The sequence below is a fragment of the Pseudoliparis swirei genome, chromosome 8 (genome assembly GCF_029220125.1).
Source record: "Pseudoliparis swirei isolate HS2019 ecotype Mariana Trench chromosome 8, NWPU_hadal_v1, whole genome shotgun sequence".
Lineage (NCBI taxonomy): Eukaryota > Metazoa > Chordata > Actinopteri > Perciformes > Liparidae > Pseudoliparis > Pseudoliparis swirei.
Window position 1 is genome coordinate 321,633 of NC_079395.1, and position 12,846 is coordinate 334,478.

General features: G+C 43.9%; 1 long non-coding RNA gene across 1 annotated transcript; it reads left to right on the plus strand.

Moving 5' to 3' along the window:
• Positions 1-2,710: 2,710 nt before the first annotated feature.
• On the plus strand, positions 2,711-12,634 carry LOC130198280 (uncharacterized). The gene is made up of 3 exons (XR_008832615.1): positions 2,711-2,864; positions 2,936-2,955; positions 12,542-12,634. It is a non-coding gene; the product is annotated as an uncharacterized LOC130198280 (long non-coding RNA).
• Positions 12,635-12,846: the final 212 nt, after the last annotated feature.

Below are 12,846 nucleotides of genomic sequence, written 5' to 3' on the forward strand. Positions count from 1 at the left end.
TGTACATTACTATAAAACAATTAACATTACTATAAAACAATGTACCACTCTCAAAAAAGCATGCGTCTCAGCAGAGTCTGTGAGTCGATGGCGGCTGCAGCGTGTGGTGTTCAATGTGCTCCAGAAGCTCTGTAAATAAATGATTCCTTGTGGGCAGAACGGATAGCGCACTACAGGAAGTCATCGTGACGTGATAAGAACTCTCCCTATAAAACTCTAATCTCACTGATATCGCTGCTTCATCAATGAGGAAGTGAGCTCCAGCTCCTTCAGGGGGCGTGGCCAGATTATCCAGCTGGTAGTTGTCATAGTTCAGGCCGTTAGTCTCAGGTTTAATCTAAAATCATATCGCGGTTGATAATAATAAAGCTTATTTACTCGACACATCTCCTCGCCGTGTCGACGTAAACCCGTAACACGAGCACGAAGACGGGGATAATAATGAAAAAGCACAAACCTGATCTGTGCAGCTGAACTCGAGGGTTGAACACGGCCTCCAGGAGTTTGTGTCGTCGCTCATTTTCCCTCAAACGAGAAACTTCCTCCTCATAATCTGCTGTGAATCTGTCAATCAGCCCCAGAGTGTGTTCAGAAGCCGCCTGGAGTCTCTGCTTCACCAACAGTCTCAGCATTTCTCCTGGAGACGGACACAGAAGGTCACAGTCCAACAGGCATATAGTGACCTCCTAACGTCGCTTCCTAACCACTTCTCCTTGACCTCTGGGGAACACTTCACGGGGTCAAGGAGATGGGAAGGAGAGTTCACGAGGAGTTAGGAAAAGAGGATCAGACTCCACTCTCACCAAACTACGTAGTTATGATGCGACGGCATGTTAGTGAGGTCAGTCTGCACGGTGGAACTACAACGTCCAGGAGATGGACTACAAAAAAGATCTGAGAGACTTTGTCATCATAGTATTACTTTATTAATATAAACACCTGGTTCATAGTATTACTTTATTAATATAAACACCTGGTTCATAGTATTACTTTATTAATATAAACAACCTGGTTCATAGTATTACTTTATTAATATAAACAACCTGGTTCATAGTATTACTTTATTAATACAAACACCTGGTTCATAGTATTACTTTATTAATATAAACAACCTGGTTCATAGTATTACTTTATTAATATAAACAACCTGGTTCATAGTATTACTTTATTAATATAAACAACCTGGTTCATAGTATTACTTTATTAATATAAACAACCTGGTTCATAGTATTACTTTATTAATATAAACAACCTGGTTCATAGTATTACTTTATTAATATAAACAACCTGGTTCATAGTATTACTTTATTAATATAAACAACCTGGTTCATAGTATTACTTTATTACTATAAACAACCTGGTTCATAGTATTACTTTATTAATATAAACAACCTGGTTCATAGTATTACTTTATCAATATAAACAACCTGGTTCATAGTATTACTTTATTAATATAAACAACCTGGTTCATAGTATTACTTTATTACTATAAACAACCTGGTTCATAGTATTACTTTATTAATATAAACAACCTGGTTCATAGTATTACTTTATCAATATAAACAACCTGGTTCATAGTATTACTTTATTAATATAAACAACCTGGTTCATAGTATTACTTTATTAATATAAACAACCTGGTTCATAGTATTACTTTATTAATATAAACAACCTGGTTCATAGTATTACTTTATTAATATAAACAACCTGGTTCATAGTATTACTTTATTAATATAAACACCTGGTTCATAGTATTACTTTATTAATATAAACAACCTGGTTCATATTATTACTTTATTAATATAAACAACCTGGTTCATATTACTTTATTAATATAAAGCTACTCAACCGTCTCATTGTTCAGTTTCTAACAAGCTGAATTAAATACGTTCTCACACTAACAATGTATCACATCTCTGTGTTGTTTTGGTTTATATGCAGATTATAATCTGATCCCAATAGATTATGAAACACCACAACTCAGTGTGACCTAGAAGTGACTTGATGGTGTTTTAAATTGTAATGTTGATTCAAAAGATGATCATCAGAAACAACTCAGACTAAAGGACCAGCTGCACTCAATGCAGTTTAACCCTTTCACCACAGCTTCTGGAGCTGAAGTCACATCAAAGACTGAGGCTGCAGAACACCTGAGAGATCAGACACTCTGACCGCTTTACGACACTGACCGCTTTACGACACTGACCGCTTTATAGAACGTTGACCACTTTATATTAACACACACAATTGCAAACAATTAGATCCGTTAGATCCTCGTAACACACACACACGGTTATTAACAGACTAACACATCTCCGTGAGGTCCTGGAGGTTTGACTAGAGGACCGTCGGGTGTGTAAAGTTCCTCCCTGGTGAAGCTGGTCGGAGGAGAGCTGGAGACGAACCATGTTCACCAAAAGTCTCGCTGACTACAACCAACGAGCTGGAAACGGACTAAATGTGACGTAAAGCCGTAAAACGAGCATGAAGACCGGGACCAGGAAGAAGAAGCACCGACCTGATCTGTGTCGCTCATGTTCTCTAAAACGAGAAACGTCCTCCTCATAATCTGAGATTAATCTGTCAATCAGCCCCAACGTGTCTCCAGAAGCTGCGTGGACTTGCTGCTTCACCAACAGTCTCAGCATTTCTCCCGGAGACACGGAGACCGACACCGGAGGCTCGTGGGAGAGGAGAAGGTCCACAGAGTCCGTCTCCGAACCACGCATGCGCGGTTAGATGTGGTCCGACTGGCCCTGACGTCATGATCACGTTGGGCACCGATAATCTCACGAGAGCGAGGCGCTTGCAGTTGCTTCTCCACGGACTGCCTGGCCCAGTGCATGATGGGAGATCCCAACGAGGTCTGTAAACTACAAGTTGCCTACAGAATGAATTTACAGGAAGTGAGTGACTTCCTGTGTTTTCTTGACAGGCAGCTGGAGACCCTCCCACGTGATGACGCTGTTTTAAAACTCATATTGGAATTATATTTAGGTTATTTGCAAATAGTTGTTGAAATAAACATTTTGGATATTTTCTCAAAAATAAAGCAGTCCAAAAAAATGCCAAATAAGATCAGATAATACATTATATAATAATAATATAATATATCATTATACAATTTATATTATATATTATATACTGAGGACACACACACACACACAAACAAAAGACATTTGGCAGTTAGATGGCGCGGCTGTGTCCAGACGCCGTCGAGGTAGCTCCGCGGAGATTGTGCGCTCTTTTAGTTTTTGTGTTTATTTTTAATGTTTTCTTTGCCACAAACACATCGGCACTAACAGCATACGACCACAGCACACTTTTGGACATAAACTTTTGCGCAAAACAAGGGTTTTGTCCACTTTTTCCATCGATCCAGCGTGGCGGCAGAGATCGTGCGGCGAACCACATCAACAACAGTGGAGCCGCTACTACGGGAGGCAGCGAAAACATCGAGGGAAACGGGCGAATTCGGAACAGACTGAGAGTTCAAGCCCACCGTCACCTCTGCCCAGCATCCTTCTTGCTAACGTCCAGTCTCTGGAAAATAAGATGGATGATGTCAGGCAAGGATCAGATTCCAACGGGACATGAGGACTGTAATATCTTTTGTCTGACGGAAACATGGCTGACCCGCTGGTGCGGATCGAGTCATATGCCCAACCGAGTCCTTCTCTGTTTTCCGTGCAGACAGAGCGGAAGAGTCTGGTAAATCTAAGGGTGGAGGGTTTGCTTCATGACTAACAACATGGTGCGACCCCAAGAACATTAAGACTCTTTCTCGTTCCTGCTCGCCGAACCTGGAACATCTGACGATCTCATGCCGTCCATTCTACCTTCCCGGGAGTTCAGCTCGGTCATCACCACAGCCGTCTACATTCCACCACAAGCGGACACCGGCGTAGCACTATCGGACCTACATGATGTGTTATGGGCATCAGAACAAGTATCCGAGCGGCTGTGGTGGTGGCTGGGGACTTTAATAGGGCTAACCTAAAAAGTCATGCGAACTTTCACCAGCACATTACGTGTGCTACCAGAGGAAAGAACGTTGGACCACTGCTATCGCCATTCAAGAGAGGCTACAAGGCTGTCTCTCTCCCTCCGTTCGGAAAATCAGACCATGCCTCCATTTTCCTGCTTCCGGAGTACCGGCAAAAGATCGCGCGGGAAGCGGTAGTGACGAGGAACGTGAAGCGGTGGTCTGACCAATCAGAGGCTGAGCTACAGGGCGCTCTGCGTGTCGCCGACTGGGACATGATCCAATCCAGTTCCAGTGGCGTCAGCGAGTTTTGAGTAGCAATGAGCCTCATAGCAACGCTAACGGACACCATCGTCCCCACGGTAAAAGTTAGGGTCTTTCCTAACCAAAAGCCGTGGGTTGATAGATCCATCCGTGAAGCTGTGAGCCCGTACTGCCTATAACTCCGGTCTTGTATCCGGCAACATGGACGAGTACAAGGCAGCGGTCTATGGACTGAGGAGGGCGGTGAAGGAGGCCAAGAGGAGGTACCGAGACAGAGTGGAATCACAGATGGAGCAGCGCGACACCAGGCGCCTATAGCAGGGACTACGGACTATCACAGACTACCAGAGCCGACCCCGCTATGGGGGGTGCCCGCCCATCCCTAGCGGACGACCCGAACTCATTTTGTGCACGGGTTGAGGGGAGCAACAACAGCGCTAGCCCCCCGGCTAACAACAACACCGTTAAGCGTAGCAGGTGAGTTCTACCGCTGAGGATGAACACACTCTCTGTGACCGAGCACAGTGTGAGGAGGGCTCTGTTGAGGGTGAACACCAGGAAAGCTGCAGGTCCAGATGGCATATCTGGGCGAGTACTGAAGACCTGTGCTAACCAGCTAGCTCAGTGTTCACCACAATATTCAACCTCTCCTGGCTGAGTCCGTGGTCCCGCCTGCTTCAAGAGATCCACTATTGTCCCTGTGCCCAAGAATGCTTCTCCAGCATGTATGAATGACTACCGACGGTGGCCCTCACCTCGGTGGTCATGAAATGCTGAGAGGCTGATAAAGGACTACATCTGCGCCTTCCTCCCTTCCTCCATGGACCCGCTGCAGTTTGCTTATCGCCCAAACAGATCCACGGATGATGCTGTCTCCCAGGTACTGCACACCACACTCTCTCATCTGGACAGCCAGAGGGGGCTATGTGAGACTGCTGTTCATTGATTATAGTTCAGCTTTCAACACCATAGTCCCTCCAGACTGGCGGCAAGCTGATTGAGCTGGGACTGAACACCCCCTGTGTGCTTGGATCCTGGACTTCCTGACCGCCAGGCCACAGGTGGTCAGGGTGGGCAGACACCTCAAATCCCTCACCCTGAACACAGGATCCCCAGGGTTGCGTCCTCAGCCCCTACTGTACTCCCTGTACACATGACTGTGTGGCCAGGTTCAGCTCAACACCATCATCAAGTTTGCGGATGACACAGTGGTGGTGGGCCTGATCTCCGACAACGGCGAGAAGGCCTACCTGGAGGAAGTTGCTGATCTGTCACTCTGGTGCCAGGACAACAGCCTCATCATGAATGTCACCAAAACTAAGGAGCTGATTGTGGACTTTAGGAGGGGACAACAACAGAGGACGTACTCACCACTGGGGATTAGCGGGACTACTGTGGAGAGGGTGAGCGGGTATAAATACCTGGGAGTCCACATCACCGAGGATCTGACATGGTCAACAAACACAGACACTCTGGTGAGAAAGGCAAGGCAGCGCCTCTACCACCTCAGGCAGCTGAGGAAATTTAAAGTTTCCCAGAGGATCCTTCAGTCCTTCTACTCTGGAGCTGTAGAGGCGTCCTGACAGGAAGCATCACAGCCTGGTTTGGCAACTGCTCCGCTCAGGACAGGAGGTCTCTGCAGAGAGTAGTGCGTTCGGCTGAGCGCACTATTGAACTACACTCCCACCCTGCAGGACTTGTACACCAGGAGGTGCAGAACCAGAGCGGCAGGATCATGAAGGATCCTCACCACCCCAACAACAGACTGTTTCAGCTGCTGCGGTCAGGCAGGCGCCTCCGTAGTCACGCTGCAAGAACAGAGAGACTGAGACGGAGTTTCTTTCCTCAGGCCATCAGGACTGTGAACTCCGACCTCACCAGGACCCCCCACATAGACCCACACAACTGCCCCTCTTAGCACACACACACACACACACACACACACACACACACACACACACACACACACACACACACACACACACTTACTGTAAATATTGTGTTGTTTTTTATTGTAAATAGTGTGTACTTGTTGCCCTTGCACATTCCTGCTGAGCATTGCCACTTTCATTTCACTGCACACCCTGTGTGTGTATGTGACAAATAAAACATCTTGAATCTTGAATCTAATAAGTTCAAATATGTATTCTATTAATTATGAAGCGCCCTGATTCTCTATCTTTAAAAGAAAGAGAAATAATAATCACTGGCCTGTTATAAATATATTATAACACAATACAAACAGAAATGATGTGTAAACATAAGGTTATTACTGACATTATATATCCAACTGTTATTCTGAACCTTAGGGTTTTAATAGAGGGGTCTTACCACCGATGGCCGCTAGAGGGCAGTGTAGCCTCACGGTGGGCCGGTCTCAGATTGATATTCACACAGATCGTCTTTTTCTCATCTCACAGACCTATTCCTTCACAATCATCTGTTGAATAACTTTAGTGAATTTATAGAATAACGTGATGACTTCTACCGTGTGACCAAACATCTGTAATATTTACATCAGAACATCTGCTGAGACAAACAAAGGAGTGAGCCGCAGTCATTGAGAGGAGATGCTGTGAAACCACCCGAGGACACGAGTGATGACGTCATCGCCGAGGCGTTGTGAACGAGCAACAACCAACGTGGACACGCCCACACTTACCAACTGAGTCTGGCTGGTTGCCGACTTCCTGTTCTACAAACTGGTTTCTTGGTCTGTGGCAACAATATTAATGTGTGAGATCATGGAATTATTCATGGAGTAATTGAACAACTTCTGACCTCCACATATGAATTATACTTGTAGTCTAGCTTTAAAACACATATGTTGCGTGTCGACGTGAAGAGGAGTCACAAGCTTACGCCTCTGAGCCCTCGTGCTCGTGGAGAATAACAGGAGACGGTATTCATCATCACTACTGGTTGCTCGCTGCCTCGGCATTTCATGTCAGATCCTGTTGTCGTGTTCCACTTGAGACAGCTGCTTTGCATCAGAGCGTCGACTTCGACCCAGAGAGTTACATGTAGAGATGGCGTCTGCAGCAGAGAGATTTATAACAACATGAAGGCATGCAGAGGGCGAGCCGGGGGAAGTAAGTAAGTAAGTAATTTATTTGCCATAAGTACAAACATAACATGTACATACTGGCAGACATTAACAACAGGAAAAAAATGTACGAATGGAGGACCGTCCAAAGACCGAGGTCTGTAGGCTCCTCTGAGATGAGGAGTTGGACGGCCCCTTCCCTAACCCTTTCACCCCCCCCCCCCCCCCTCCCAACTACCACAGGCACACAGACAGTACACACACATATGGATGAAAACATAAAATGTCGTACAAGCAACAACAAAAACAAAAAAACCAGAACAGGAAAACGAAAAAGTCATCGTAAAAATAATAATAGAAGACAAATGTGAACTCATGATAACTTAGAAAAAATAAATAAAAATAATATCACGAACATCAAATTATGGATATACATTTTTATTTTAAATATTTTTCCTCTATTGTACTGTGCCAGGCTGTAAATCAATATTAAAAACTTTCAAAATGAAGTGAGATGGCGTTTAAGTCGAGAAGCAAATGCCTTGGTGCTGGATGCCGATTTGACCTCGTCCGGAATTTGTCTCCAGAGCTTTGGACCTCTACAGATGAAGCTTTTAAATACAATGTCGACTGTATGTTTATTTATATGAATGCCACCACGCAGCCGCGTGTTGTGATCGTAGACATTTGTGTTCCTTGTGAACATACGTAACAGATTATGTGGCTGATTATTATTCATAAATCTGTACATAAAAATTCCTGTCTGACACAAATGTAGATCTGTAAATCTCAGAATGCCCAATCTCTTAAAAAGCGGCTCAGTGTGTTCGTTCTTCACGTTGCAGATGATCCGCACAGCCCTTTTTTGTAAAATCTCGAGACATTTGACCTAAGTTTTAGCTGCGGATCCCCAGAGCAGATTACAATACAAGAGGTGCGGATGGACAAGGCTGTGGTACAACAGACGCAGATTTTCTGTTGAGAGTATATTTTTTGCGGAGCGCAGGGCAAATGTGCCGCTTCGTATGCGCTTCCGACAACTATCAATATGTTGATGCCAGCGCAGATTATCGTCAATATAGACACCAAGGAACTTGGTGCACTGGACTTTTTCGACATTAGCCCCGTCAATCTCAAGCCTAAAATCTTGATCTAGGAGATTATTTGATTTATTTATGAGCATATAATTAGTTTTCTGTGCATTTAGAGATAACTTGTTCGCTTTGAACCAATCAGATACAATTTTTAGCTCTTCATTTGCAGTTTGATATAAGTTATCGTGGTCCTTCGATGAAATGTAGATAGTTGTGTCGTCAGCAAAGAGGATGCTTTTAACACGTTTTAAGATTTTTGGAAGGTCATTTATGTACAATATAAATAGCAGGGGTCCCAATACAGAACCCTGTGGTACTCCACAAGTTATATCATATGATTTTGATTTGAACCCCTTGTATTTCACATATTGTTTTCGACCACGAAGATAACTTTTAAACCACTCGAGTGCCGTACCTCTAACACCATAATGGCTCAGTTTTTTTAAAGTATTGAGTGATCGATCGTGTCAAAAGCTTTAGAAAGGTCTAGGAATAATGCCAGAGTGTTCTCTCCGTGTTCAAGTGCAGTGTATGTGTCAAACAGAAACTCAGTGACTGCGTTCTCAGTCGAGTGCTTTGGTCGAAAGCCGTATTGGCTTCAGACGCAGTTATGCTTTGCAACAAAGCTGTACAGTCGTTTATGAACGACCTTTACCAAAATTTTGGAAAAGCTTGGCAACAGAGATATTGGACGATAGTTAGTAAAGTAAAGCTTTTCTTTGGCTTTGTAAATGGGGATCACTTCAGCGATGTTCATATCATCAGGAAAAACTCCCTCCGATAATGATTTGTTTACAAGATGTGATAAAGGAGTGGCCAACGATTGACCAAGTTGTTTGACTAGATTCATGCTGATACCGTCGTGACCGGCGCTTTTCTTTGGCTTAAAGCTGTTTATTATTTTAGAAATTTCATCCGGGTTGACAGGATTAAGAAACATCGATTGAATTGTGGATGATTGACCAAGATACTCAGCAAACGAGTGATCAGAGCATCCAATTTGGTCTGCATATTTCACACCTATGGTAGCGAAATATTCACAGAACCCTTCTGCAATCTATGTCGGTACAACTGTATTTTTGTCTTTGACATAATATACATCCGAGATACGAGACTTGTCGTTGGATTTGTTAATGATCGAGTTAATCACTCGCCAAGTCTTCCTTGAGTCATACTTATATTCATTGAGGAGGTTAGAGTAGTACAATTGTTTTGCGTCTCGTTTGACTTTGTTTAATATATTTCTGTAGGTGAGAAATTTTGCCCGCGCAGGATGACTGTCTGGTTTCCCCAGCTGGAGTTTGAACAGACGATCACGCCTGCGTGTGAGTTCATCAGACCCACCGTCATCCAGGATTCTCTCATAACATGCTTGCGAGAAATACGAACAGTTCTCGTAGGGGCGTGATGATCCAGGATGCTTATAAATGACCGAGTGACTGCATTTGCTTCGTCTATGGTCATGTTTTGTAGGTCAGACCAGTCAACATTGGACAGAGAATGATTAATATCTTGCAGCTTCTGATCAGTGACAGATCGCGATGTGATAACGAGGCTGCTTTTCTCATTAACCTTATTTCGTCCCATAAGCGTTAGACACGGCAAATGGTCTGAAATATCAGAAAAAATAACAAAGGAGATCAAATTGCAGATGTTCTCCTGGTTAACATAAATGTTGTCGATGAGAGTGGAACTAGATTTAGTTATTCTTGTGGGAATTGTAATCGTAGGCATAATACCACAAGCGAAAAAGGAGTCCAGTAATGTCGAAGTTTGTTGATGGGAATCAACTTTCAAAAGATCGAAGTTTTGATCCGTCCCGATCACAACGTTACCAAAGTTGTTGTACTGGATCTGCGACAGTATAGTATCGTATCGCTCAATAGATTGAGACTGCTTAGTGCCTGGGACTCGGTATATCTCGCCAACAAGAAATGGCTTTTGCTTGTGGTTTAATTGGACTTCGACAAAAATGGACTCAAACTCTCCCTCGATATTCACACCAATGTCAACTCTATCCTTGGAGATGTATTTCTCAGCAACATATGCTGCCACGCCACCTTGTTTAATGTTAGCGCGATTTTTGCAATATAAGTTGTACCCAGGGAGGGTATACAACTCCTGACTTTGGTCAGTCAGGAACGTTTCACAGAGAAGTATAAAGTCCACATTAATTTTCTGCTGCTCAAGCCTGAATAACAGATTCTTTAGCTGATCGAATTTATCAGCTACACTGTGAATATTTATGTGCAGAGAACAATAAGAGAAGTCCCGTTTTATCCGCCATGCTCACAATATCCTCGACTTCAGAATAAAAACATTTTATGTTATTGTCAAAAACCCTGACATCCACCGACTGGTTTTGGTTCACACAAATCTCAAAGACAGATTGTTCTTCGTCAGTTATGATCATTTTTAAAGATATTAATATATTCTAATACTAATACTGCTGGCGGCGCAGTGAAAAAAAAAGGATTTGAGTTCAACTGTAAAAAAAAAGGATTTGAGTTTGACTGTAAATCGAACATGACTTTCATGCTATTGTAACCCACTGATTGGCTCAGGGAGGAAATACTTTTAATTGGCCAAACCAGGACCTGAGTCCTGATAAATATCCAGGTCAAGGGAGGTCACTTCCCGTTTTCGTGTGGGTGCAGACAGCGGTGAGTGCAGCGAGAGTTTACCTCCATTACTTTTAAGTACTTTTGTGTTGTAGTCTGTGCAATGTGCTGAGAATATTTTGTGTAAATGTTAGACCTCCATTTTGTTATATTACATGGTTTTATCCTTTTCCTTTGTATTTCCCTGACTGTCAGCGCTTTTGGTTACTGCTGTTAACATTTGGTTGTGTTTTGAATGAACTGTTTTGTGACCTTGTGTACAGGTCAGGTTTTTGAGATACCAACTTTGTATCCGATGAAGATGGCGAGCTACCCACGAGATGGATGAATACAATGCCCACTGTGAAAGTTTCTTTTCATTATACATATGTTTACTTGATTTATTTTTATGTTCAGTAAAAGCCCTTAACTTCAACTATTTGATTTTGTGTTTTTTCACACACGACTTGAGCTCCATAGCCGAACCTGGAGACAACATTTTAGACATTAGAAATTAAATGTTGAAATTGAGCCACAGGTTACACTATGGTGCGCGGCTTAATTATAACAATGGAATTGTGCAAATTTGTTAAATGCTGGAAATGCATTTAAACTACATTAAATGACAACTTTAGACTCTGTGAGGGAGAGGCTCCTGACTAGTCTACCTGCTCGGCTGCTTTAATGACAGGCAGCAAACTGATTCAGGAGGACAAACAAATCACTGGGACAAACCTCATCAGGCAAACTGGATTTGAGGAAGAGTTGTAGAGAAATATGGAGCAATCATCCACATCTGAGCAGCACATAAATATGTTAAAATGAAGAAAGTGAGGTGATGTAAAACATGGAGCAGGTTGTAACAGAGTCTTTGTCTGTAAATGAGGAACAAAGTTCACATTCACAGCGCCCCTCCTCCAGGAATGAAGTACAGCTTGATAAGCCCCTCCCTCTTCCTCCTGCTCTCAAACACAGGCGGCTGCACTCTGTCCACACACTTCCTGGTTCCCTCCCACTAGAGCTGACACGCCCCGTTCACTGAACGTCACATGTTGTTCACGTCAGAAGTCAAAGCAGAGTCGCTTCTGAGGAAGTGAAACTCAGACAGTCGTTGCTCCTGAGAGGTGAAAAGGAGCAGAAAGGAGTTCAGCCTCGAATCTTCGGCCCTGTGTGTGTGTGTGTGTGTGTGTGTGTGTGTGTGTGTGTGTGTGTGTGTGTGTGTGTGTGTGTGTGTGTGTGTGTGTGTGTGTGTGTGTGTGTGTGTGTGTGTGTGTGTGTGTGTGTGTGTGTGTGTGTGTGTGTGTGTGTGTGTGTGTGTGTGTGTGTGTGTGTGTGTGTGTGTGTGTGTGTGTTCCTTCTTCTTCTTGTTATTGAGGTTGTCCCTGAGGAGGAGAGGCGGCTGTTGGACCCTGAACGCATCTTCCCAGCTTCCAGTGAGTGAACGCAACGCGGGGGAGCCGAAAGAAACATGAATTCAACTTTGAACAACCAAAACATGAACAAGGGCGACACGGTGAGTCACGTGATCTGGTCGTGTGGCCGTGTGCGTCAGGCAGGCACGTGCACAGGTAGAGCCCTAGTGGTGCTCAAGCACCAGCCCCTTTGCCCTGGATGAGTAAAGTGCCCTTTTTGCTGGAGAAACATTTTTTTTATTCATCCGTATTTAAGAATTAAAGTTACTCTTTCTGTCATCAAGTACCCCCAAATGTGTTTTATTATCCGGCGGGGCATTTATTTGAGTTCTTGTGAATTTCGCCGACATGCTCCATGGCGCTCACGAGCCCCTCCCCCCCTCCTCTCCCTCCCCCCGCCGCGCTCCCCCCTCCTCCTCCTCCTCCTCCGCGCAGGTCTCCTCGC